This window comes from Myxine glutinosa, chromosome 5, assembly GCF_964187855.1.
Source record: "Myxine glutinosa chromosome 5, kmMyxGlut1.1, whole genome shotgun sequence".
Taxonomy (NCBI): domain Eukaryota; kingdom Metazoa; phylum Chordata; class Myxini; order Myxiniformes; family Myxinidae; genus Myxine; species Myxine glutinosa.
In genome coordinates this window covers 194,987,430-195,011,833 of record NC_136265.1, presented here as the reverse complement: position 1 = coordinate 195,011,833, position 24,404 = coordinate 194,987,430, and the positions used below count along the sequence as shown (strand labels likewise).

Genomic DNA, 24,404 nt, shown 5'->3' with positions numbered 1-24,404 from the left:
CATTTCAATAAAAAAAGTTAACAAAAGCAGCTTACAATCATTAATTTTAATGCCTGCTTTCGGTTGTTACTGTAACCATTCATCAGGGCGTTCAAGGCGCTCTTGCACACATCAAGGATAGGCGCTCTTGTCTTCGATACAACGGCAGTGAACTCTGGGGTCAAGAGTGGAGTCGTAGTAAGACTGGAGACTGAGTTTGGCAGGAGTCTTCTGCAACTGGCGTGTCGGCACCACATCCACGAATTGGTTGGAGGGGCGTCTTGCTCAATAGTGTATGGCCCCACCACAGGACCTAATGAACAGCTGTTCAAGCGACTGCTCAACACTTGGAGTGAATTGGACCAGGGCAACTACACATTGGTCGAGGTGTCTGCTCAACAGAGAGAGCTGGCTGGCCATGTACATGCCACCATCACCTTCCTTCAGACGTGGATGGACAATAGCACAAAGGAGACTCTTCGACACGACTACCTGGAGCTGGCACACCTTACACTGCTGTTTCTTGGAGGGACTGTCCCTGATGGTATGAGGACCATCACTATCAAAGCTCCTGGGGCATTCCACCACGCCCGTTGGATGAGCAAGACTTTATACACTATAAAGGTGGCACTCTTCCGTTGGCAGCTGGGAGATATCTACACACCCGAAGAGCTGGAAGACATAACCAGTCTCGCTGCATTCATGTCAGTCTTCTACACTAAAGCGTGGTTGACATGTACCAGTGCTGCAGATGCACCATCTAACGACATGTACCTGATGAAGAACCTCCTCAAGGCTGAGGCCAGTATCGCAAAGAATCCAACAAAGTGGCCTGCCAAATTTCTGTCCTTTGTGACTGTGGCCCGAGAGAAGCTACAAAACCATTTGTGGTACCTCTCAGAGAGATTGGTCTCTTTGGCACTCTTCTCGGACAGAACGTCATCTGACAAGCAGACTATGAGAAGGGCTATGCTCAGGTACCATGGGACTGCACATAACATGATACAGGAGATGCCAGCCTCACAGCAATTGGGGAGTAAAGCCCTCAAAGACTTTGTTGGTTACGACTCTTGGAGCATGTTTGAACTCTTGGGTATTGACTCCAGTTTTGTCAAGCTCCCCGTTGCACAGTGGCCCACCTCAGACAGCTATCGTCATGGCAAGGAAGTTGTGGCAGTTGTCAATGACGCAGCAGAGCGGACACTTGGACTCGCCACAGATTTGAACACTAACAAGGCCCCCAAATCTGAGGCGCAGCTCCAGGCTCTATGCAGGGTTGTGAAGGGCGTCAGGGAGAAGCTGCATGGACTGGCAACATCCACTGAGGTTGTGACTAAGAAGTCATTGGCCTCCATTGATTACAATTGGGACTAGGTTTTTTATTTTGTTATCAATGTTCAATGTCAGACCTTAAATTTGAGACAAAAAAGCTTAATCAATGACAAAAGTTAATTTAAAGTACATTTAATTTGACTATAGCTCTGATTAATGATTATCCTATGATTAAAAAGCAAAATTTTCATTTTTTTTTCAAACAAATGCCTTAAATTTGAGATAAAAATGGGTTTTTGGGATAAAAGTTGTATTGAATTGTGTCACAGACATTGTTAAGCTATCCAATCATCCTTGGCTTTCAATTCTGAATCTTTTGGTACCAGAATCAACTCTGGGGGTCACACACAGCCTGAGAAATCATCGATTTTAAGAATTTTTTGAGTCGTCTAACGGTTGCTATGGTAACGGGCTGTTTTACCGTAAGACGTCAATATTTTTGAAAAAAAATTTCATGGTTTTGTTTCTGTTACCCAGCCACAACTTTTAGGTAAATTACAACCTTGTAGTATGAAAAATTGAAAATCACACCTGATTTGGCCCAGCCTAGTGCGGAGGCCCAAAAGGACCCACGGCAGCCGGTCGGTCCAACCGTCGTCCTGAAGGCCGGCCATGAGTGCGGCCTTCATGGAGCGGTGAAACCGCTCGCACAACCCATTGGCTTGGGGGTGGTAGGCCGTGGTGCGGTGCAGCGTGACCCCCAACGAGCGGGCGACCGCGCCCCAAAGTTCGGACGTGAACTGTGGGCCGCGGTCGGACGAGATGTCCGCCGGTGCGCCGAAGCGCGCGACCCAGGTGGCGATGAACGCCTGCGCCACGTCGGCGGTGGTGGTGGAGGTGAGGGGCACGGCCTCCGGCCACCTGGTAGTCCTGTCCACCATGGTGAGCAGGTGGGTGAACCCCCGCGATGGGGGTAGGGGACCCACCAGGTCCACGTGGATGTGGTCGAAACGCCGTGCAGGCACGGTGAAAGGTGCCAGCGGGGCCTGGGTGTGGCGGTGGACCTTGGCCCGCTGGCAGGCCGTGCAGGCGTTGGCCCAGTCGCGGACGTTCCGTCGAAGGCCGTGCCAGACGAAACGCGCCGACACCAGCTTCTGAGAAGCTTTCCGGCCCGGGTGAGAAAGGCCGTGGATGGAGGCGAAGATGCGGTGCTGCCAGGAAACGGGCACGATGGGGCGAGGCTGGCCCTGGGAGACGTCGCAGAGCAGGACGGTGCCAGCGAAGGGGATGTCGGCCAGGCGGAGGCCCGCGTCCGCCGCCCGGAGGGCCTGCACCGAGGTGTCGGTGGTCTGGTCGGCCGCCATGAGCGCGAAGTCCACGCCGAGGTGGACCGCGTTCGCGCTGGCCCGAGAAAGACAGTCGGCCACAGCGTTGTCTTTGCCGGCGACGTGCCGGATGTCCGTCGTGAATTCCGACACGGCGGAGAAGTGGCGCTGCTTGCGGGCCAACCACGGCTCCGTGACTTTGGCCATTGCATAGACCAACGGCTTGTGGTCGACGAAAGCCGTGAACGGGCGGCCCTCCAGGAGGTGTCGGAAATGGCGAACGGCCAGGAATAGACCGAGCAGCTCGCGGTCGAACGTGCTGTATTTTAACTCGTTCGGCCGGAGCTGCCGGCTGAAAAAAGCGAGTGGCTGCCAAACCCCGTCCACCCATTGTTCAAGGACGGCGCCCACCGCGTAGTTGGAGGCGTCCGTAGTGAGGGCGATGGGCTCGTTGAGCACCGGGTGAGCCAGCAGCGTTGCGTCGGCGAGGGCCCGTTTTGCGCTCGCGAAGGCCGCGTCCATGGCCACGGACCAAACGATGTCATGCTTGGCCGGCTTGCCCCGGAGGGCCTCGTAAAGGGGCCGCATGAGCTGAGCAGCGCGGGGCACGAATCGGTGATAAAAATTCACCATGCCGAGGAACTCTTGTAGGGCCTTGATGGAACGGGGACGCGGGAACGTGGTGATGGCCTCGACCTTGGTCGGCAGTGGCACGGCCCGGGTCTTGGTGATGCGGTGGCCCAAAAAGTCAACGGTCATCGTGCCGAAGTGGCATTTGGCCGGGTTGACAATTAAGCCGTGCTCGCTGAGGCGACCGAACAGTGTTCGGAGGTGGAGGAGATGCTCGGCGCGGGACGTGCTGGCGACGAGGATGTCGTCCAGATAGACGAAAAGAAATGGCAGGTCGCGCAGCACGCCGTCCATTAAGCGCTGGAACGCCTGGGCCGCGTTCTTGAGGCCAAACGGCATCCTCAAAAATTCGAACACGCCTAACGGCGTGATGACGGCCGTCTTCGGGACGTCGGCCGCCCGGACAGGTACCTGGTGGTATCCCCGTATCAGGTCAATTTTGGAAAATATGACCCGTCCCGCCAAACGGGCGGAAAAGTCCTGGATGTGCGGGATCGGGTACCTGTCGGGGGTGGTAGCGTCGTTGAGGCGGCGGTAGTCGCCACACGGTCGCCATCTGCCCCCCGGCTTTGGCACGATGTGCAGTGGTGAGGCCCACGCGCTATTGGAGCGCCGCACGATGCCGAGGTGCTCCAACGCGTCGAACTCGGCCTTTGCCACGGCGAGCTTGGCCGGGTCGAGGCGGCGGGCCCTGGCGTAGACCGGCGGGCCCGTAGTGGGTATGTGGTGCTCGATCCCATGCCACAGTGCGACGGCCGAAAACGTCGGCCGTGTGAGGGCCGGGAATTCCGCGAGCAGGCGAGCGAACTCGTTCGCCGTCGGGAGGGCGCACGCCAGTTCGGTCGGCGCGGAGCTGCTCATCGTGCACGCCAGGGAGCTGAAGGTCTCGGCATTGACAAGGCGACGACGTTTGACGTCGACCAGCAGCCCGTGCGCGCAGAGGAAGTCGGCGCCCAGCAAAGCCATGGGGACGCAGGCGGTCACAAAGGTCCACTGAAAGCGCTGGCTGCCAAAGCAGAGGGTGACGTTGCGCGGGCCGAAAGTGCGTATGGCCGAGCCATTAGCAGCGACCAAAGAGGGGCCGCAAACGGCGTCCCGCCTGTCCTGCTCGGAGGCGGGTATGACGCTCAGTTGGGCGCCGGTGTCACAAAGGAAACGCCGCCCGGACGCTTTGTCCCAAATAAAAAGCAAGTTGCCCGAGTGGCCGGCGCTCATGGCTGGGAATGAACGCCGGCCCGGCCGTTTCCCGACTTGCCGAAAGTGCACGGGGGTCGGCACGTCCGAGCCTTGTGTCCGAACCTGGCGTGGTAATAACACCATGCCTGGTCAGGTGGAGGCCCCGCCCTCGTGTCGGAAGCGGTCGGTGCAGCGTGGCGGCCGCCAGTTTCACCGGCAGTTCGGCCTCCAACCGCGCAGGGCACTCGGGCATCGTGAGCGTCGCCTCGGACGGCGGCAGGCTCCAGGTAGCCGCGCCGATGTGTTGGCCCGCCGAGGAGATCTTATCGGCTTCCCTGGCGAGGGCGCGGGGATCGATGATCGACGTGCCAGCCAGGGCGAGGCGTACCGGGTGAGGCAGCTGGCGAAGGAACAACTCGTGGAACAGAAAATCCGGAGAGTGCTCACCGAGCAACGAGAGCATATAGTCCATGCGCTCGGACGGGCGCGTGTCGCCGAGCTCGGGCAGGTCGAGCAGGCGCCGTGCGCGTGCCGCCGGTGAGAGGGCGAAAGCGTCGAGGAGGAGCGTCTTCAGCGCGTCATACTTGTCGGCAGCCGGCGGGTGCTCGAGGAGGCTCAGGGCGCGGGCCGCTGTGGCGGAACCGAGCGCTGCCACGACGTGGTGGAAGCGGGTGTCGTCCGTGGTGATGCCTCGCAGGGCGAACTGGGAGTCCGCCTGGGCGAACCAAACAGCCACGTGAGCCTCCCAGAAGGTAGGCAGTTTAAGAGTCACTGCCGTGTCCATGTCGGTAGGTCACCAGTGAAGGAGCTGCGCTCCAACGCGAGTCGAAAGAAGTGACGCGACCAAAGACGGAATTCGTCCGAGTTGCTTTATTGAAACAAAACAGCTCAGGTATTCTGACCAAAAGCCCGTTTATCGGGCAGCAATATATATACACATTTATGTCGGGAAGTTTGCCCGGCAAAAGCTATACCGGGCATGCCCGGGTGTCAAGGGCGAGCCTTGGAAAGGCGAGTCTGGACCTGCCCGGGCGTGTTTGGCTGCGGCCTGGCAAGTCGAGGCTGGGCGTGCCCGGGCGCTCTGGACGAGCACTGGAAAAGCAAGAGCGGGCATGCCCGGACGCTCTGGGCGAGCCCTGGAAAGGCGATAGCGGGCATGCCCGGACGCTCTGGGCGAGCCCTGGAAAGGCGATAGCGGGCATGCCCGGACGCTCTGGGCGAGCCCTGGAAAGGCGATAGCGGGCATGCCCGGACGCTCTGGGCGAGCCCTGGAAAGGCGAGAGCGGGCATGCCCGGGAAAGACGAGACCGGGCGTGCCCGGGAGGTTCGGGCGTGCCCGGGAACAGTGAGTCCGGGCATGCCCGGGAGAGGCGCGTCTGGCCGTGTTCTGGCCGGTGCAAGGCGATTGTGTGCATCCAGCGGTAACCGCTACAATATCATAATAATAACTCGAAAGAGCAGAGATTGCAGATCATGATTTGTTTTGTGTGTTTGTGCACCTGGCATAGATTCTCCCTAAATTCCTCCCCTCACTTCACACTCCATCGTGTTTTTCATATGTATCAACATGTCTATAACCGAAGGTGTGGTCTCGCGAAATTTTAGGATCATCCATTATTGCTTAGATCACAACTGATATTATCTGCAGCGTTCAACATGGAACTGATTTGTTCCATTCCGTTTGTTCCCATGGTAGATTCTTGATGATTCACAAATTACTGGAATAATTTGTTGTTGGAGATGCTTCTTTTCTCCTTATCATTCCTGAACCAAGAGGTGGAATGGCATCCCAAATATCAGATAATCCAGAGTCCCCATCAGTTTTGAATTCGGCACTCGGTCTGTTTTCAAGACTCAAGAACATCATTTTTAGCCGTGGGAAATTCTCCAGGGATCAAATGTGTTGCAGAAGAAAGTTTTGTTGTCAGTGATTTCTCATCGTCAAGATGATGATGATGGCAAATGTTCAGCTGATGGCAAACCCGTCACTTCCATGTCAATCCTTGTTCATTACGTCAGACATTAATTTGTTTTGATCATCATGTCATTTGTTTCATTTCAAGAAATGTTTGCTTTGCATTCAATTGGATTTCTATCATGAGACAATAATTAAAATAAATGTTGAGTTTTGAGCAAAAGTTTTTTTCATTAGAGAAATTCTTTTTATGTGTATTAGATCATTTTCGTCTACATTTGGAAGAGTCTTTAGAATTCATGACAAAAATAAACACTCACAAAAAGTGGTCGCTCACTCTGCTCGGCGAAATTATCTTTTTCAGCACAATGGGAATTTTTTGCACCCCCTTTCAGTGCACTGGGAATTTTTTGCACCCCCTTTCAGTGCAATGGGAATTTTTATGCCCCCTTTTAGTGCAACGGGAATTTTTTTTGTGCCCCCTTTTAGTGCAATGGGAATTTTTGCGCCCCCTTTTAGTGCAATGGGGAATTTTTGTGCCCCCTTTTAGTGCAATGGGAATTTTTTGCGCCCCCCTTTCAGTACAATGGGAATTTGCACCCCCTTTTAGTGCAATGGGAAATTTTTACGCCCCCTTTTAGTGCAATGGGAATTTTTTGCGCCCCCTTTTAGTGCAATGGGAAATTTTTGCGCCCCCTTTTAGTGCAATGGCAAATTTGTTCGCCACCCTTTTAGTGCAATAGGAATTTTTTGCGCCCCCTTTTAGCACAATGGGAATTTTTTTTTGTGACCCCCTTTCAGTGCAATGGGAATTTTTGCACCCCCTTTTAGTGCAATGGGAAATTTTTGCACCCCCCTTTTAGTGCAATGGGAATTTTTTACAGCCCCCTTTCAGTGCAATGGGAATTTGCGCTCCCTTTTAGTGCAATGGGGAATTTTTGTGCCCCTTTTAGCGCAAGGGGAATTTTTTGCGCCCCCCTTTTAGCACAATGGGAATTTTTTACACCCCCCTTTCAGTGAAATGGGAATTTTTTGCACCCCCCCTTCAGTGCAATGGGAATTTTTTGCACCCCCCTTTCAGTGCAATGGGAATTTTTTACGGCCCCCTTTCAGTGCAATGGGAATTTTCGCTCCCTTTTAGTGCAATGGGGAATTTTTGTGCCCCTTTTAGTGCAAGGGGAATTTTTTGCACCCCTCTTTTAGAACAATGGGAATTTTTTGCATCCCCCTTTCAGTGAAATGGGAATTTTTTGCGCCCCCCTTTCAGCACAATGGGAATTTTTGCACCCCCCTTTCAGTGCAATGGGAATTTTTTGTACCCTCTTTCAGTGCAATGGGAATTTTTTGCACCCCCTTTTAGTGCAATGGGAATTTTTTGAACCATCTTTCAGTGCAAGAGCAGAGATTTCAGATCATGACTTGTTTTGTGTGTTTGTGCACCTGGCATAGATTCTCTCTGCTCACCTTCACTCCTTCATTCCTCTTTTCTCCCGCCTCTGGAACAAACTCCCTCACTCTCTTCAATCCCACTCCACCCTCCAGGTCTTTAAAACAGCTGTTCACCACCATCTCTTATCTTACCCCATCCAAAACCTTGATCTTTTCTACCCCCGCTAATTTCACCCCAATTCCACTTTTTTGAAATACCAACTTCTGTCCTGGAAGTCCTTGGTGTCCTTGTGTTTTATACTTCTCCCTCCCCCCCCCCCCCCTTCCCACGCCTCCACCCCCCCCAAGCCCTCTCCCTTCCACACATCTCCCTGCTCTCAAATGTTGTGTTTGTGTGCTTCCCCTTCTCTCCCCATCTTGTTTTTCCGCTCCCTCTTTTTATATATTTTGTTTGTCTGGTTGATTTGTTTGTGAAGTAAATGTTAGCTCTTTCACGAGCTTCGATTCAGTATACAACAAAAAAAAAAAAAAAAATGGAATTTTTTGCACCCCCTTTCAGCACAATGGGAATTTTTTTGCACCCCCCCCCCCCTCCCCTTTCAGTGCAATGTTGGCTAAGCGGTTAGGATGCCGGCTTGGAGATCCGAGGATCCTCGATCGCTGAATTAATACCAGGGGGGTTGACTCAGCCTCTCATTCTTCCAAGGTCGGCAAATTGAGTACCAGTTCACCCTGTGTGTCGCAAGAAGCGACCAACAGGGTTGGCGTCAGGAAGAGCATCCGGCCATAAAACATTGCTTCAAAAAGGGCAAAACAGTGCCCAAAAAAGGCCAACCCCTGTTCTGCGGGGAAAAATGGCTTCTAAAGGAGGTTATTTCAGTGCAATGGGATTTTTTTGCACCCCTTAACCTAAAATCGTTGATCCGCACCTGGGCATATATTTAAGGTGTCCCAATTTTTACTTTCAAAAGTTCTCACCACCCTTGATTGTTCGTACTCAGCAGTTTGCGAACCCATTGATTTCTATCTCACAGTTTTTCATTCTATATACAGTACCGTTTACGAAAGGTGAACGCGCAGGTATCATCGGTTCCTTCATTAATATGATAATAGATTAACTTCCAAAAAGTTTGTATCCAAAAAATTGGAGTTTTTTGGATTGACTGTATATTTTGGATTGACTGTATATTTTGGATTGACTGTTTTCCGGTATAAAAACGAGAAATGCTGAATTGCGGTCACGATTAATCCTCAAATGTCAAGAGCTAATCTCGACTCATATGCAGGTGTTCAGAACGCCTGCAGGTAAGTATAACGAGCATGTGTTGTCTTGTCTTCGCGATAACACATGTACAAACTCGTTCGACCTTTATCATCTGAGACGGCCGAGTTTAACGTCGCACTCGGTACTTCCAAGAAACTGCACCTCCCTCGAGCATTTGCGTCGCACTGGTGGCGAGAGGGTGAGCGTCCGATTTGACGGCAGAATAACTAAAGGTGTTCATCAGCGCGCGTTCGTAAGACCACACCATGGTGCCCACCAGATCCCAGAGAAGAAAGGAAGGAGGACAGAAGCGAAAGCGCGACTCGTCCAGAAGCCCAGAGGTAAGTTGGGAATGATTGGACTTGGTGCAGGTAACCAAGGACGAAGGTAACCAGCCTCCAGGTAACCAAGCTATAGCCTCTTCTTCTTCAGATATACGATTTATGAAAACATTTGATGGCTGCAGTTCGTATGACGTAGATTTAATGTATTGCGCGTGTTGGACAAATCCGTTTGGATTCTCTTTGTATATATTATATAAGCATCCCCCACTCTATAGAATAGGGAGAGGTTTATACCTCACTGGCGGATCCAGGGGGGGGTGCAGGGGGTGCGCACCGCCCCCCCCCTTTCGGGTTTTAGATGTTAAATTCTAAGCTATGAATATCCTGGAACGACCCTCGTGTCCAGATTATTTTGAATAAGGAACGTTCTGGGCAGCTTACCAACGCTCAGAGGTTTTAAATCACTTTTGCTTTATCATAAAACACTCCAAGTGCGACGGTAAATAACAATGCTTTCGTCACATTAATTTCTTTCGTTGAATTCTTTCGGATTATTTGTAGTTAATTAGCCTAATTAACTCAGGAAATCATAACAATCATTTCGGTAAAACCACACAAAAACATGCCGCATGCACACACACACACACATATACACACACAAACAAACACATACACACACACACAAACACATACACACACACATATATACACACACACACACGCACACACACATACACACACACACACATATATATACACACACACACACACACACACATATATATACACACACACACAAACACATACACACACACACACACACACACACACACACATATACACACATATACACACTCACACACATATATATACACACACACACACACACACACACACACACACATATATATATATATATATATATATATATATATATATATATATACATCCACACACACACACACACATACACACACACACATATACACACACACACATACACACACACATATACACACACATACACACACACACACACACACACACACACACACACACACACATACACACACACACACACACACACACCATATACACACACATACACACACACATACACACATACACACACATACACACACACACACACAAGCACACATACACAAACACACATACACAAACACACATACACATACACACATACACAAACACACATACACATACACACATACACACACACATACAAACACACACAAACACACACATACAAAATTCATCTATTTATAGCAGAAGGAACAGTTGGGCAAGTCGTTTTACCAGTTCGTTAATCTGGCCATCAGTCATCACTGCACATCGGATTTTTATGTGAAAAAATATTTTTTCACATAAAACAGCTTTTCTGCGCGCAAAAAAATTATTTTGCTATTTTCGGAGAAAAAAATTTTTTCGCCCTTTTTCGGGAAAAATATAAAAAAAATGCCCTTTTTGGTCGAAAATGTCTGGCAACGTTAAAAACAATTAGGGAATTTTTCGAAATTTTTAACTGCGATCGATCTCAAAAACAAAACGTTGCGTCCACTTGCGTGTACAGCAGTGAGGCGGTGTACTACAGTGAGAGAGTGTACACAAAGTGTGAACAAGTCTCCTCTCAAGATGAGTGCTGCTCTTCATGTCAAGTGGCTGAAGGAATTCAACGCTGGCGGCGATGGGGCCACCTTCAAGTACGTGTCGAGTGACACGGCTTTCTGTCGAGCTTGTGAAAAGACTTTCTGGGCGAAGCAGAAGTCTGAGCTGGCCCAACATGTCCGAGGAGACTGCCACAAGAGCAACTTGGCCTTGAAGAAGAAGAGGACGGTCACGCAAGCCACCATGGAGGACTTTGGTGGCGGAAAGAGGCACAAGTGCGACGTCGTGGCTCAGGAGCTGTGCCAGGCCATGCTGGCCGCTGGCATCCCATGGTCGAAATTTGAAAACCCTGCCCTCTGGTCGTTCCTGGAGAAGCACATCACTCTCCAGATCCCCAATGAAAGCTGGATTCGAAAGCACTACCTCGACAAGTGCTACGATGAGGCCTTGGCGGGGATCCGTGCCGACCTCGGACAGCAGCCCATCTGGCTGTCCGTCGACAAGACGACCGATACGGCAGGTCGATATGTGGCCAACATCATCGCGGGACGCTTGTCCAAGGAGGGGTACTTTCGTCCCCACCTCGTCCAGTGCATGTTTCCGGAGAAGACCAACTCCGGGGAGATCGTGCGCGCAGTCAATGACACGCTGTGCTATCTTTGGCCTGATTTCAAGCCGGAGTGCCTCAAGGTCCTCGTCAGCGACGCCGCAGCCTATATGATCAAGGCCGGCCATGCCCTGAAGGAACTCTTCCCGGACTTGCTGCATGTGACTTGCGTTGCCCACGTGCTCCACCGTGTCTGCGAGACAGTCCGAGAAATGTTCAAGGACGTCAACGACCTGATTGCCACGACGAAGAAGGTGTTCGTCAAAGCCCCGTCGCGTGTTGTCCTTTGGAAGGAGCAGCAGCCCAATCTTTCTCTCCCCCCGGAGCCCATTCTGACTCGGTGGGGGACGTGGATCAACGCCGCGGTGTTTTACGCCGAGCACTTCGAGGCCGTCAAGGACATGGTGGACCAGCTGAACGATGACGCGATGGCAATCCGGAGTGCCAAGGACCTGTTCGGAAAGGCGGACATCAAGCTCAGTTTGGTCTTCTTAAATGCCCACGTGTCGTTCATCCCGAAGATCCTTAAGCAGCTGGAGGAGGCCGGCATGGAGCTGGCCAAGGCCTTCCAGCTCCTTGATCAGGCCAAGGAGGAGCTCGAAAAGATCCGAGGCTGCCGTAAGGAGATCCTGCTCACCAAGTTCAAGGCGGTGCTGCAGCGCAATCCCGACATTGGTGTGCTGAGGACAGTGGCTTTGATCCTGGATGGAGATCAGCACGGATCTGAGGTTGGTGTGCCGGCTGGAGTCAAGCTTGCCGACATCCCCCTCTTGAGGTACTGCCCCATCGTCAGCGTCGACGTGGAAAGGTCCTTCTCCGTCTACAGAAACGTCCTCACCGACCGCCGACACCGTCTCACCAAGGAGAACATTACCAAGATAATGATTTCAAACACCTACTTTAACCGTTCCTAAAAGGGTCTTGTCAATTTCTTCTAGTCCTCTACTTATCAAACAATGCGGTTGCAATAAAGGTACCTGAACGTCATTTTTTACCTGTTTACTAGCCCAGAGTGCTTAATGTCGTGCAGGAAAAAGCTTACCATTTTTTGTTCTTTTTTTGACAGATTTCTGAAAAACTTGGTAATAATAAAAAATGAATAAAATGGGGGGAAAAAAATATTTCGGGATTTTTTCACATAAAAAAAAAAAATTCCACTTTTCAAAACATAAAAGGCCTATTTTCTTCACATAAAAATCCGTAGTCTAGCTCATCACAAATCTGCTGAACTGTTGCACTCGGGAAGAACGCAAGGAACTGCAGAAACTTCCAAGAACACACGAAATGCCGTTTCTGAAGATCAATTTGAAAAAAATTCCCTTTACCTTTCATATCCCCCCACCCCCCTCAGCGCTATGGCTTCGTAAACCCCTATGTATTGAAATTCCTGGATCCACCCCTGTACCTGGGGTGGATTCAGATAATCCTGTACAGCGCTCGCCAAGCAGCTTAAGCACTCAAACAAGCACTCCATTCAAAACCGTTGATAAGGAACGGCGCGCTTGGCAAGCTGCTTGGTAACTGCTTGGTAACTGCTTGGTAACTGAAAACTCCCCTGGCCGAACTATGTTACCATGGCAACCATCTCGGTAACTTGGTTTGTACACACAAGATTTCAAAAACTGGTGAACATTTATCTTTGTTTTCATAGATATCTCTTCCTCATGACACTATCTCAACGTGAATTAAATCATGGCGGTTATTTGGTGAATTATGTTGCCATGGCAACCATCTCGACAAACTTGGCTTGTGCACGAGGTACTTCAAAAACTGTTCAACATTTGGTTTTCAAATTGCAGATATCTATTCCTCATACCACCCAAAAGGTGGGGGACCTGGAGTATCAGCTCTTTGTTTTTGTTCCCTTTTTTCAACCAACTTCCAAGCTGTATCTCGGAACAATTACGGAATATATACATACAAATATATATATATATATATATATATATATATATATATTTATGTATGTGTATTGTTGCGGTTTTGAGAACCCACACAGATAACATCATTAAAGGTTAAAGGTTGCACCCCATAGTTAGGCCACATGCAACACGTAGGTCACCTTAGACCGTTTGTTATTTCTTAGTATATGTGAGATAAGGCCATTTCCAATAGTTATCAACTGCGTTGTGTAAAACAAATAAGAGTAGGCCCCGTTCAGTTTGCAGCCTCCATCCAATCGACTCCATTGCACACCATCCAGTCTGCACCCCATTCCCCATTGCGCCCATCCTGTCTGCACCCCTTTGCCCCTCGCATTAGGATGCTGAAACCAGCCCAAATGCCACGAGGTAAGGCCCGAAAGGGGGCAGAGCACGAGGTCGGGGGTGTGGCCACGTCAAGCAGCCATCAAGGGCAGAGCCGGTAAGACCCCAACAACCAATCAGGGCTGAGGCGACATCGCCTGACGGGGTGTGGCTGGAGGTTCCAGAGGGTTCGCTGGGCATGGCAATAAAACCCGTTGCGCGAGGTCCCCACCTCAGTTATGAGGAGAGACGTGCTGTGATGAGTTATGAGAAGGGAGAGGCAGGCGCTCGAGTCTTGGAAGAGAGTTATGAGAAGGGAGAGGCGCTCGTCAAGTTAGTGTGAAGAGTATTGAGAAGAGAGCCCTCTGAAGGACTTGGTGGGAGCGCATTGCATTGCTAGTTTCAAGGACTCGATTGGGAAAGGCGCTTTGGTGACATCATTGGGAAAGCATTGTGGAAGTGGCGCATTGTACCGAGCTATACCGGGAGCGCGTATAAAGGCGCCGGTACAACTATTACGTACGCTAGTATAATCGCCAGCTCACCGATTCCCCCCCCATATAATAGTCCGTTCCTCGCCACCGAGAGTCGGGGACCGGAGCGAGCTGTGGACGTCATCGGTGGACCCTCAACCCGACCACCTACAAACCCCGTGTGAGTCTGAGTCTGAGCCTGAGTCTGAGTGCGAGCGGGCCTGTGTCCAGGGATAAGTAAGACTGTATAAGGCTGCCCTGTGTATCTTCTTCTTCTTCTTCCCTGTACATTTCTTTTCCTCCTCTTATTTGTACAAAGTGTAATAAATTCCTTGTTCTTCCTGTTTTCCTGATTCGACCGTCTTAGTGATTTCTCCATTGGGTAAGCGTGGCACGATTAGGAACCGCTCCAATCGGGTTAGTTCCCGTTAACGGCCCGAATCGCGGCTCGCTATCGCTCGGCGTGTCCACTGACACCGTGGTTCGGGTGGGGTTATTTCCTTGCTTCACGGCCGGTGTTAGTACTTAGGTAATAAGACTAATTCAGCTTACAACCCTATTTAACACCGACCGGAAGGAACGTGATAGCCCCGGATCACGTCGGCTAGTAAAAAGACAAAGGGATTAATCCCCCCTTGGGAAGGGGAAGGCCGATGTTGGAGTATCAGCCCTTTGTTTTTGTTCCCATTTTTTCAACCAATTTCCAAGCTGCATCTCGGAACCGGCTGACAATTACGGAATATATATCTATATTGTTGTGGATTTGAGAATTGTTGTGTTTTTATTTTTTGTATTGTTGTAAGTGTAATGAATTGTTGTAAATATCACCCTCTGTAAGTGTCATGAATTCTTGTAAATATCTCCGTTTGGTGTGTAAAGGTCAAAGGTCGTCTTCCTAGTTAAGCCATAAACATGCACGTAGCAAATCATATATCCTTCTAAACAGTTATCTCCTTAGTCTATGTAGTTGAAGGCTCTGTTCCCACTAGTTGACACTGCATTGCACCAGATGACATAAGGTAGCTCCCTTCCATTCCCAAAGCCCCCATTCCCAAAGCCTCGATTGCCAACTGCATTCGTCCTCCATTACGCACGTGGTCGTTTCGGGGAAGAAAGGCATGGCCCCCACCTCATCATCAAGGGTGGAGCCCCGAACGACCAACCACAGGCTCGGTGGGTATGGCTTGGTAAGGCGTGGCATAAAACCCGCGGCGGGACGCCCCTACCTCAGATGAGATGAGAAGAGATGCGTAAGGGGCCAGAGGAGAAGCAGTGAGAGGGATTTGAGGGAGGTGCGCTGGACCAGAGGCAGATTCTGCAGAAGAGGAAAAGAGCGTCGGAGACGCAGGAGGCGGAGGACGCGGGAGACAGCCGCCGGTGTGAAACCAAATACGTGGAGCTGCCGGCTCCTCGCTGCCAGCCCGAAGCGGCGCTGTGTTTGCCGGGTTTTCGCCTCGACCCCAAAAGCGCGGATCGGAGTGCGCGTTTAGAGCTGGACCTCGACACCTACCATCTACCTGGACCCTCCTCTGCCGTCCCAAACCATTCCTGTCCTTCCATCCTTTTGTGTACGTGAGTTTGTTTTGTGTGTCTTGTCCATGGGTGAAGTAAGACCGTTTAGTTAAGCTAGTGTTGCACTGTGTCCTTCTGGTCCATCCCTCTTTCTGCCTTTATTTTCTTATCTTTCCATTCTCCTTGGTTCTTTTGGTCTTGTAAATAATAATAATAAATTAGATTTGTTCTTCCTACCTTGCCTTTCTTGCCCTTACATCCGTGTCGCTTTAGTGATTTCCCAATTGAATACCTGCGGCACGATTTGGCCAACGTTCAAGAATCGGGTCTAGTCCTTGTTAATAGTTCGTGCCGCAGTTGCTGAAACCGCTCGGCATTTAATATCTGTCCGTGGTACGAACGGGGCTGTGCACCTGCCTTTCCGGAGGTAGCTGTGCAGCGTCAGGAGCGGAGACGGCCAGTGAAAATAGAAGGGGGGATTAACCCCCCCCCCCCCCTAAGGGGAGTGCCGTACTCCGTTTCCGTAACAATATATATGTATGTATATACAGACTTGGCATTTAATATGGAATTTTTTTTGTGGGGGTGAACTTACTTTTCAAGATGTCTTAGAACCAAAAGTTCATTGGAATTATGTTGAAATTGTTCTAGATTTTGTTAATGTGACCTTTAAAAGAAACAAAAACCACATTTGACATTTCGAAACAAACAAATTGATCCTTGAAAGTGATGCAAACTGATATCGAACTCAATTCATGGACAGTACTGTGTTAAACTTCTGTACGTTTTCCAGAAGTATCTCTTTATTTTGCACATTAGCCAATTTTTTTTTTTAACAAAAACAAAAGTTAAATTACGACTGGGATTACGGACAGTAAAATTACAGTTCAGTACTTCGTGTAACCCCTACGAGCATTCAGGAGAGCACGTACACGTTGAGGCATGCTGTTCACGAGATTTGCCAAGGTTTGGACAGGAATCGCTTGCCATGCAGTGACAATAGCCTGCTGCAATTCACGCACAGAGGTCGGCTGCTGGTCCAAGTGGTCGATTTGACGCGTTAATTCTGCCCACAAGTTCTCTATCGGATTCATATCCGGGGACATGGCAGGCCACTCCATTTGCTCTACACCACGGTCAGCAAGAAAGTGTTGGATCATGCGAGCACGATGAGGCCGTGCATTGTCATCTTGGAAGACAAAGTTTCCTCGAAAGGCTGCACGAGCAAATGGAAGCAATGTTTCTTCCAGAATGGCTCTGTACTTGAACTGGTTCAGGTTTCCATTCAGAACAACCAGGTCAGTTTTGCCCCCTGCATGAAAATCAGCCCAAATGGTCACCCCACCACCTCCAGCTTGGACTCTTGGCACTATACAATCTTTGTTGTAGGCTTCATGCACTTGTCTGCGCACTCGGACGTGGCCATCTTGACGACAGACCAGAAATCAAGACTCGTCACTGAAGATCATGTGATTCCAGTGTCCTGGCTGCCATTGACGGTGCTCTCTGGCCCACTGCAATCGGCGCTGGCGGTGTTGACTGGTCAGGCGTGGCTTTCTCAGGGGACGCCTGGCACGATAGCCTGCTTGAACCAGTCGTTGGTTGACTAGCCTTCTGGATACAGGCACATTTGTCAGTTGCTGCCACTCAGCCCTAAGCCGATTAGCTGACTTGGTACGGCCATTGCGGACTAACTAGTGTAGCTCGCGATCATCCCTCCTTGTGGTTCTGCGGGGACGTCCTGGCCTCGGTATTGGAGTAGGGACACCCCTCTGAGCATTTCGTTTCAGGATCTTTGACACCTGACCTTGAGTGATGCCATACTGCCGAGCAATAGCACGCTCTTTCATGCCGGAATTTCGTAAAGCCACCACTAAATGACAAACAGCATTGTCGAGTTGATGGACCATCTCCAGGGGAAGCGGCAATAACTTTTGTAGATGTGCAGCAGTTGTTTTCCACTAATACAGAACGCAACAACCCTTATATACCCGATTGTGAAGCCAATCGTCAAATGTACCTGTCCGTACATTTTGTCACGCCACCTGTGATATAATCCTGTTATTGACTTCTTGCTGCAACAGACAATCAGTGACATGGTTCTTTTAACAAAGAAATCACCGAAGCGTAAAAGAAACTCACCAGATTGATAGACTGAGTTCAGAAAGTAAACCCAAGTCAAGAAAAAAAAGATATTCCATATTAAATGCCAAGTCTGTATATATATATACATTATATTTTTTTAAATTTTTTATGTTTTGCACGCGACCCTCGTTCCCTTACCAAGGGGAGATTAAGCCCCTTGTTCTCTTTGGGTCGTCGTAACCATGAGACTTGAGTCGCCACTCCCGGGCAGATGCAGGACAGGGTTTCGGGACAATTCTCGCACGTACCTAAGTACCTACGCCGCCGCGGCAGCGGGGATCAAGTCTCGCATGAACCACGCGTAATTTGAATATGTTCGAGCGGATGGCGTACCACGTGGTCTGTGCAGTTACCTTGTATTGGAACCCGATTCGAGCGATATAATTCGTACCACGCTCAGTCAATGATGGAAGGGACAAAAGCAGTAGAATCAAAGGAATAACACGTTTAGTTACACTATTATGTACAATGGTTCGGTAGAAAAGAGAGACACAGGGCAGTCTTATACAGTCTTACTTATCACCCAGACAATGGGCCCATTCACACTCACAGGGGGATGAAAGAAGGAATGTTCATGTGCTGAATGCGCCGGCTTTGTCGTTCAGGAACAGCTCACCCGGCGTAGCCCTCTGCCGGTCACAGCACGTCCCTCGACGAAGGCAGGCAGGCAGGTGGGAGGGATCCTCGCGGCACGTATCTCGTACAAAGGTAGGCTGGAAGATATGCATGTCTCTGTAGCCCGACACGGCTGTCCCTCACAGCGCGATTAATATAACGGCGCACTTTTGCTCTCGCAACTCAATTCAGGATCTGACTCAAGCTCAATTCAACAGAGGACCCCGGCTCATAACTTGGTTCAGCGCACCTCTCCTCAGAACTTGTTCAACACTGCGCACTCTCAGAACTCTCAACTCTTGACTTGGTTCAGCGCACCTCTCCTCAGAACTTGTTCAACACCACGCACTCTCAGAACTCTCAACTCTTGACTTGGTTCAGCGCACCTCTCCTCAGAACTGAGGTGGGGGCTTTGGGCACAGGGTTATATTACCACGCCCTGGCCTGCCTCGAATGTTCCAAACCACGCCTTTTGCCGCAGTGCTAAGCCACTCCCCTCGAGCCATGATTGGCGGCTCGGGCTTACCGGTCACACCCCACTCCTTCTGTCCCGCCTTCCTTTGGCCTAGATCGACTTGTCAGGCCGGCCTCGTGGTAATTTGCGCCAAAAACCAAAGCATCGAGGCGGCATAAAGCATTGGAAGGAGACCTAACTCTCATTATTCTACTCAACGCAAAACTACACATAGGAAAGGTCTACGCTTACACTTACTATGAAATAACTCATCTTAAACAAGGCTACATGTTGTAGTGTGACTAACTATGAGGGGGAAATTAACCTTTATTTGTAAAAACACAAAACCGCAACACTGCCCCTCTCCCTCGTCCGACTCGTCCCCGATTCGAAACCAACAAATGAAACGACCGGTTTAGAGAATGACATGCAAAATTAGCTTTACTTTTACATGTGACATATAGGCGTGGTTCCCCCTAACAGTTACTCTAACCCGTGTATGCGACAGTTTTAAAACACTAAATGTGTCCCTCCTATTGCGTTGAGTAGCTACCTATCAGATTCACGCCCACAACTAACCGAATTCCGGAATTTGTCAAACTAAACACATAGCCGGTGGGCAGCATTTTTATATTTACAAGCACAGAAACTTAATTTCTTATTTACAATTCTATGACCCAGGACCTGTCCTTTTTGGAAGAGAAGATTGGAGGGGAGAGAAAGCACAGCAAAAACACAACACATCAATCATAATCAGAACAGTTGCTGCTTGCTTCTTGCTTCTTCTGTGTGCCTATCAAACCGGCTAGCCCCCGGACCAGCATACAGGCCATTTTTGATCTTCAGGGCTATCTAACTTACACATCTTCTCGTCCCTAGCACACCATAATAAAAATGCACAAAAAATGCTTTTATTTCATTTCATTGCCAAGCAGGGCCAACCTCCATGTGGTCCGACTGCATGACATTAACGCCACTCAAAACAAGTGGTCCGAAGATACAAGGTGATTTTGCAGCAAAGTGCTGCACAGCAAAGGTGCAAGGCCACAAAGCTTGTGGTCCATGAGTGTAATAATGTGCAGCAAAGTGTTTGTGCTTATTGCGTTTGTGCTTAACACCTAGCCTGGTGTTGGCTTAGCGGTTAGGGTGCCGGCTTGGGATCCTAGGATCCTGGGTTTGAATCCCGGTCGATCGCTGAATTAACGCCAGGGGGGTTGACTCAGCCTGTCATCCTTCCGAGGTCGGCAAATTTGAGTCCCAGCTTGCTGGGATGAATGATCCCGGTGTGTACCCGGTTTAGAATAGGTACACCGTATCCCTGCGCATCGTAAGAGGCGACTAAGGGTTGGCGTCAGGAAGGGCATCCGGCCATAAAAACATTGCCTCAAACAGGGAACCATGATTGTCATGGGGCCCGCAAGGCTAACCCCCACTCTGGCGGGGAAAATGGCCTTAAAACGATATTTCATTCATTCATTCAAAGTGTTTGTGGCAGCGAAGTGCTGCACAGGTGCAGCAAAGTTACAACAAAAGGATACAGCAGCAAATGCTGCGCCATTCAGCTGCACAGATGTAGCAAGGTGCAGCAGGGATGCTGCACAATTCGATAGTGCTGCACAGTTCCACCTCCAAAATGGTCCTGGGGTGGGGGGAGAGACAAAGCACGACCAGCAAAGCGGAAAGGGTGCAACGGCACACAGCAACGCAAGGTAATGCAATGCGAGGGGCACGGAAGATCGAGCAGAGCAGGCTCGTCCCTAACCGTCCGTACCCCTCCCACCGTCGGCTTACACTACCCTAGCCCTCCTTGTATTTACAATTCGTCCCTACGTCTTGTCTCCCATATCCCCCTCTACTTCCGAATTCGTCTCCCAATCCCTCCCAGGGAGGAAGGAATGGAACAAACACAATGTCACACTACATCCTGACGCGTCTCACAACTCAAACAGTTTCACAGAGTCCTGGTGTGGAGCTTCGTCCTCCTTTGTGACTGGCTGTGGATGGTGCGAAGGGATTTCTCATATCCTAACTACACTACTGACATTTACTCTGTAAAACTGCCCGGGGTCGTAACCTGCCAATCGGCCATCTTTAAACTATGTGTTTCTAAGAACCCGAATTCCCATTGCCCACCTGGTGCCCTCTGAATTTGGATCTCACTCCCAACGAATTTTCATACTGTGCCCTTGCACAATTTCAGGGCTGGGTCGTGTGGCTCCACTAGCAGGTCTACCTACCTGCGCACCTCCGCCACTGAAGTCACCACCCGAGCTTACCTGCTCCTGCGACTATCTAAACTAGGGAAGGCCCCTCCTGGCACTTTACCCCCTGATGCCCACCTTGGCATTGGGCAACCCGGGTCCTTCCCTGGGATCCTCGGGCCCCACTCACAACTACCCTAACCGGCTCCCAGAGCCTACCTGCGGCCTCACCTGGCCGACAAACTACCAGTGGCGGAGTGCCCCAATATCCATACGCACCAATTAAACCACACGCCCAGCCATTCCACATACTCACGCACCATACAAAGCACTACTTGCTACTCCTCGCACCACAGGTGTCAATATCCATACAAATTCTGCCTAAGCCCTCTACCTGACTTTACACTACCCACCCCGGGCGTCCGTGAATGGGTTCCATCTCCCCCAATTCACTCGTTCGCACCATGCATTCCACACCTTTTATTCCCACACCAAACATTCCACACCACTTATTCCACACCAATTATTTCCACTCACCACTACTTTCACACACCTTTTGTGCTCACACAACTCTTTCCTCGCACACCTCAAACACAATTCCACTTGTCTTAACACAATTCCTCACACACACAGCATCATCTAGCTGACTACTTCCCCTAATACTCGTGCTTCTCCGTCGTCCCTTAAAACTAAGCACTCCCTTGTCATTATCATCCATTCTAACCTCTCTACGTGCCCTCTATAGGTACAGTGTCACTACTTAAATCTCGTGTCTCTGCAGTCTGCTAATTCCCTATCATTATCCTAGCCCTCCCTCGGCTAGCTTCGGTGCCCCATGGAGGGAACCATTGCTTGCACCTCCATGTGCCTATCATTGCCATCCCCCTAAACTAATGCTCATGGGCACTGCCCATGTGAGGAATGGTGACATCACCATTCCTCCACGTAGGGTACACTACCCTCATCAGTCCACTACACTCGAGCCTCACCAAGTGGATGTACATTGTCGTCATGCCTCGGCTTCGAAAGGCTGAGCGATCCATGTGCGTGGTTTGTCTCCTGTATGTTGGGTCCGTCCGACACTTTCGATCCAAAGGGGGAGGGATGGACGGGCCGAGATGCAGGGCTCCATCCCTGCTCGGGGCCTCGCGGTCCACCGCACGGTGGCCCAACCGGTCACGGTTGGAGCACCGCACCCGCCAAGGTGCGCGGCTCCGAAATCTCCAACCTCCCCTTGACCCTCGCCGATTGCCTGTGCCGCCATGGCACGGCACCAACCATACAGTGCGGGGGCCGGCACGAATCGTGCTCACCGAGCCTTGGGAGACCGACGCAGCACTGTTTCCCTCCGGTCCCTGCTGCACACAACTCACTGGGGGCTCGCATACGCTATCCGTCCCACTACGAGCTACTCCCCCGGCCTGTGTCGATGCATGAGCCGCGTCCTCACCACTCGCGACGCACTCCGCACTCGCACACCCAGGCGTCCCCACGCCTCCCATACACTCCGTTACTGCACACTCTTCCCGCACACAGTCTGGTGTGCATTCTCCCTCGCACTCTGTAACATGCTCGGGTGTGCACTTCCTGCACACACTCTGCAACACGCTCTGGTGTGCACTCCTGCACACACTCTGTAACACACTCTCCCATTACACACTCCATAACACCCTCGGGTGTGCACTATCCTGTTACACACCCAATCATCGCACACCCTGGCGCACACTTTTCTCGCACACACTCGTGCTCCAGTGCACACTCTCTCTCGTACTTCATGCCAGTCGCCCTCGTACACCGCACAATGGACCTTCCGCGACCGCCCGGGTCTCGAATCTGTCCCAAGCACGCCAAAAACCCATTCGCGCCAAACACATTCGCGCCATTATTTCTCACCTCGGGGTCCTCCTTCTCCAGCTTCTTCGCCAGCACCTGTAAACCTTTATTGGGGTTAGCAAGCACGTCATCACGGTGAGAATACAAACTTTGTGCGGGCTCCATTTCTACCTCCCGCGATTTGTTTTCTGGTTCTACCGTCTCTTCGGCCCCAATTATTTCAATGATTTCTTTTTCCTCAACGACTGCCGGCGCCCATGAAATTTCTTTATCCAATTCGCGACCATCGGCTCTTCTACACCCCACATCGCGATTTCCATATCCCTGGTCAACTTGGCTGTGCCTCGCTCAAGCTCGCTCCCCACGCGTTCCTCACATCGCTTCACCTCGTCGCGCGCCACCGCTACCTTCCCGCTCAACATGCGCCCAATATCCTCCCCCGCCTTTTTCATGTCACACCTGGATTCCTCCTTCATCTTTTTTAATGTCTCCCCTCGGGTGTCCATTCTTTCATTTATTTTATTCATGTCATTCCTCAGTCCACGCATTTCGTCCTTTTGGGCATCAATTATTTCCCTTTTTGATTTGTCCCCCATTTCTTTCATTTGTTTTTCCAATCGCTCATTCTGAGCCTTCATATTGTCCTTTTGGGCATCCATTTTTTTCATTATTTGGGCCAGGTATGACCCAATGCCGAGCCCGGTCCGCACAGCGGCCCGGCGGCCACCGCCACGTGCGAGGCGCCGCCATTTTCTTCACCAGCTGCCGCACCCTTTTCTGCTTCCATTACCAACTGTCTCTCCTGGTCCTGAGTCATCAATTTTTCCTTATCATCTCCCTGCACCGGCATCCGACCGCCTTGGCCAGCCAGGATACGAATACAATTTGGCTTTTAATACTAAATTTCGGTCACTCGTAATTTCAAGTGCGTGAAGCGCACTCCAGGTCCAATCCTACTCCTGACACCAAATGTTACGGTTTCCGTGTGCGACCCTCATTCCCTTACCAAGGGGAGATTAAGCCCCTTGTTCTCTTTGGGTTGTCGCAACCGCGAGACTTGAGTCGCCACTCCCGGGCAGATGCAGGACAGGGTTTCAGGACAATTCTCACACGTACCTAAGTACCTACACCGCCGCGGCAGTGGGGATCAAGTCTCACACGAACCACGCGTAATTAGAGTACGTCCGAGTGGATGGCGTACCACATGGTCCGTGCAGTTACCTTCTATTGGAACCCAATTAGAGTGATATAATTTGTACCACGCTCAGTCAATGATGGAAGGGACAAAAGCGGTAGAATCAAAGGCATAACACGTTTAATTACACTATTATGTACAATGGTTCGGTAGAAAAGAGAGACACAGGGCAGTCTTATACAGTCTTACTTATCACCCAGACAATGGGCCCATTCACACTCACAGGGGGATGAAGGAAGGAATGTTCATGCGCTGAACGCGCC

At 50.5% G+C, this 24,404-nt stretch overlaps 1 protein-coding gene across 1 annotated transcript in view; it reads left to right on the top strand.

The window, feature by feature from the left end:
• LOC137426553 (protein-glutamine gamma-glutamyltransferase K) overlaps positions 1 to 24,404 on the top strand; it is a 124,524-nt gene that overhangs the window by 40,892 nt on the left and 59,228 nt on the right. Inside the window, exons 2-3 of the mRNA XM_078779316.1 lie at positions 14,281 to 14,367; positions 18,449 to 18,551. The gene's annotated coding sequence lies outside the window, so the exon portion shown is untranslated. The remainder of the gene's footprint in view (positions 1 to 14,280; positions 14,368 to 18,448; positions 18,552 to 24,404) is intronic.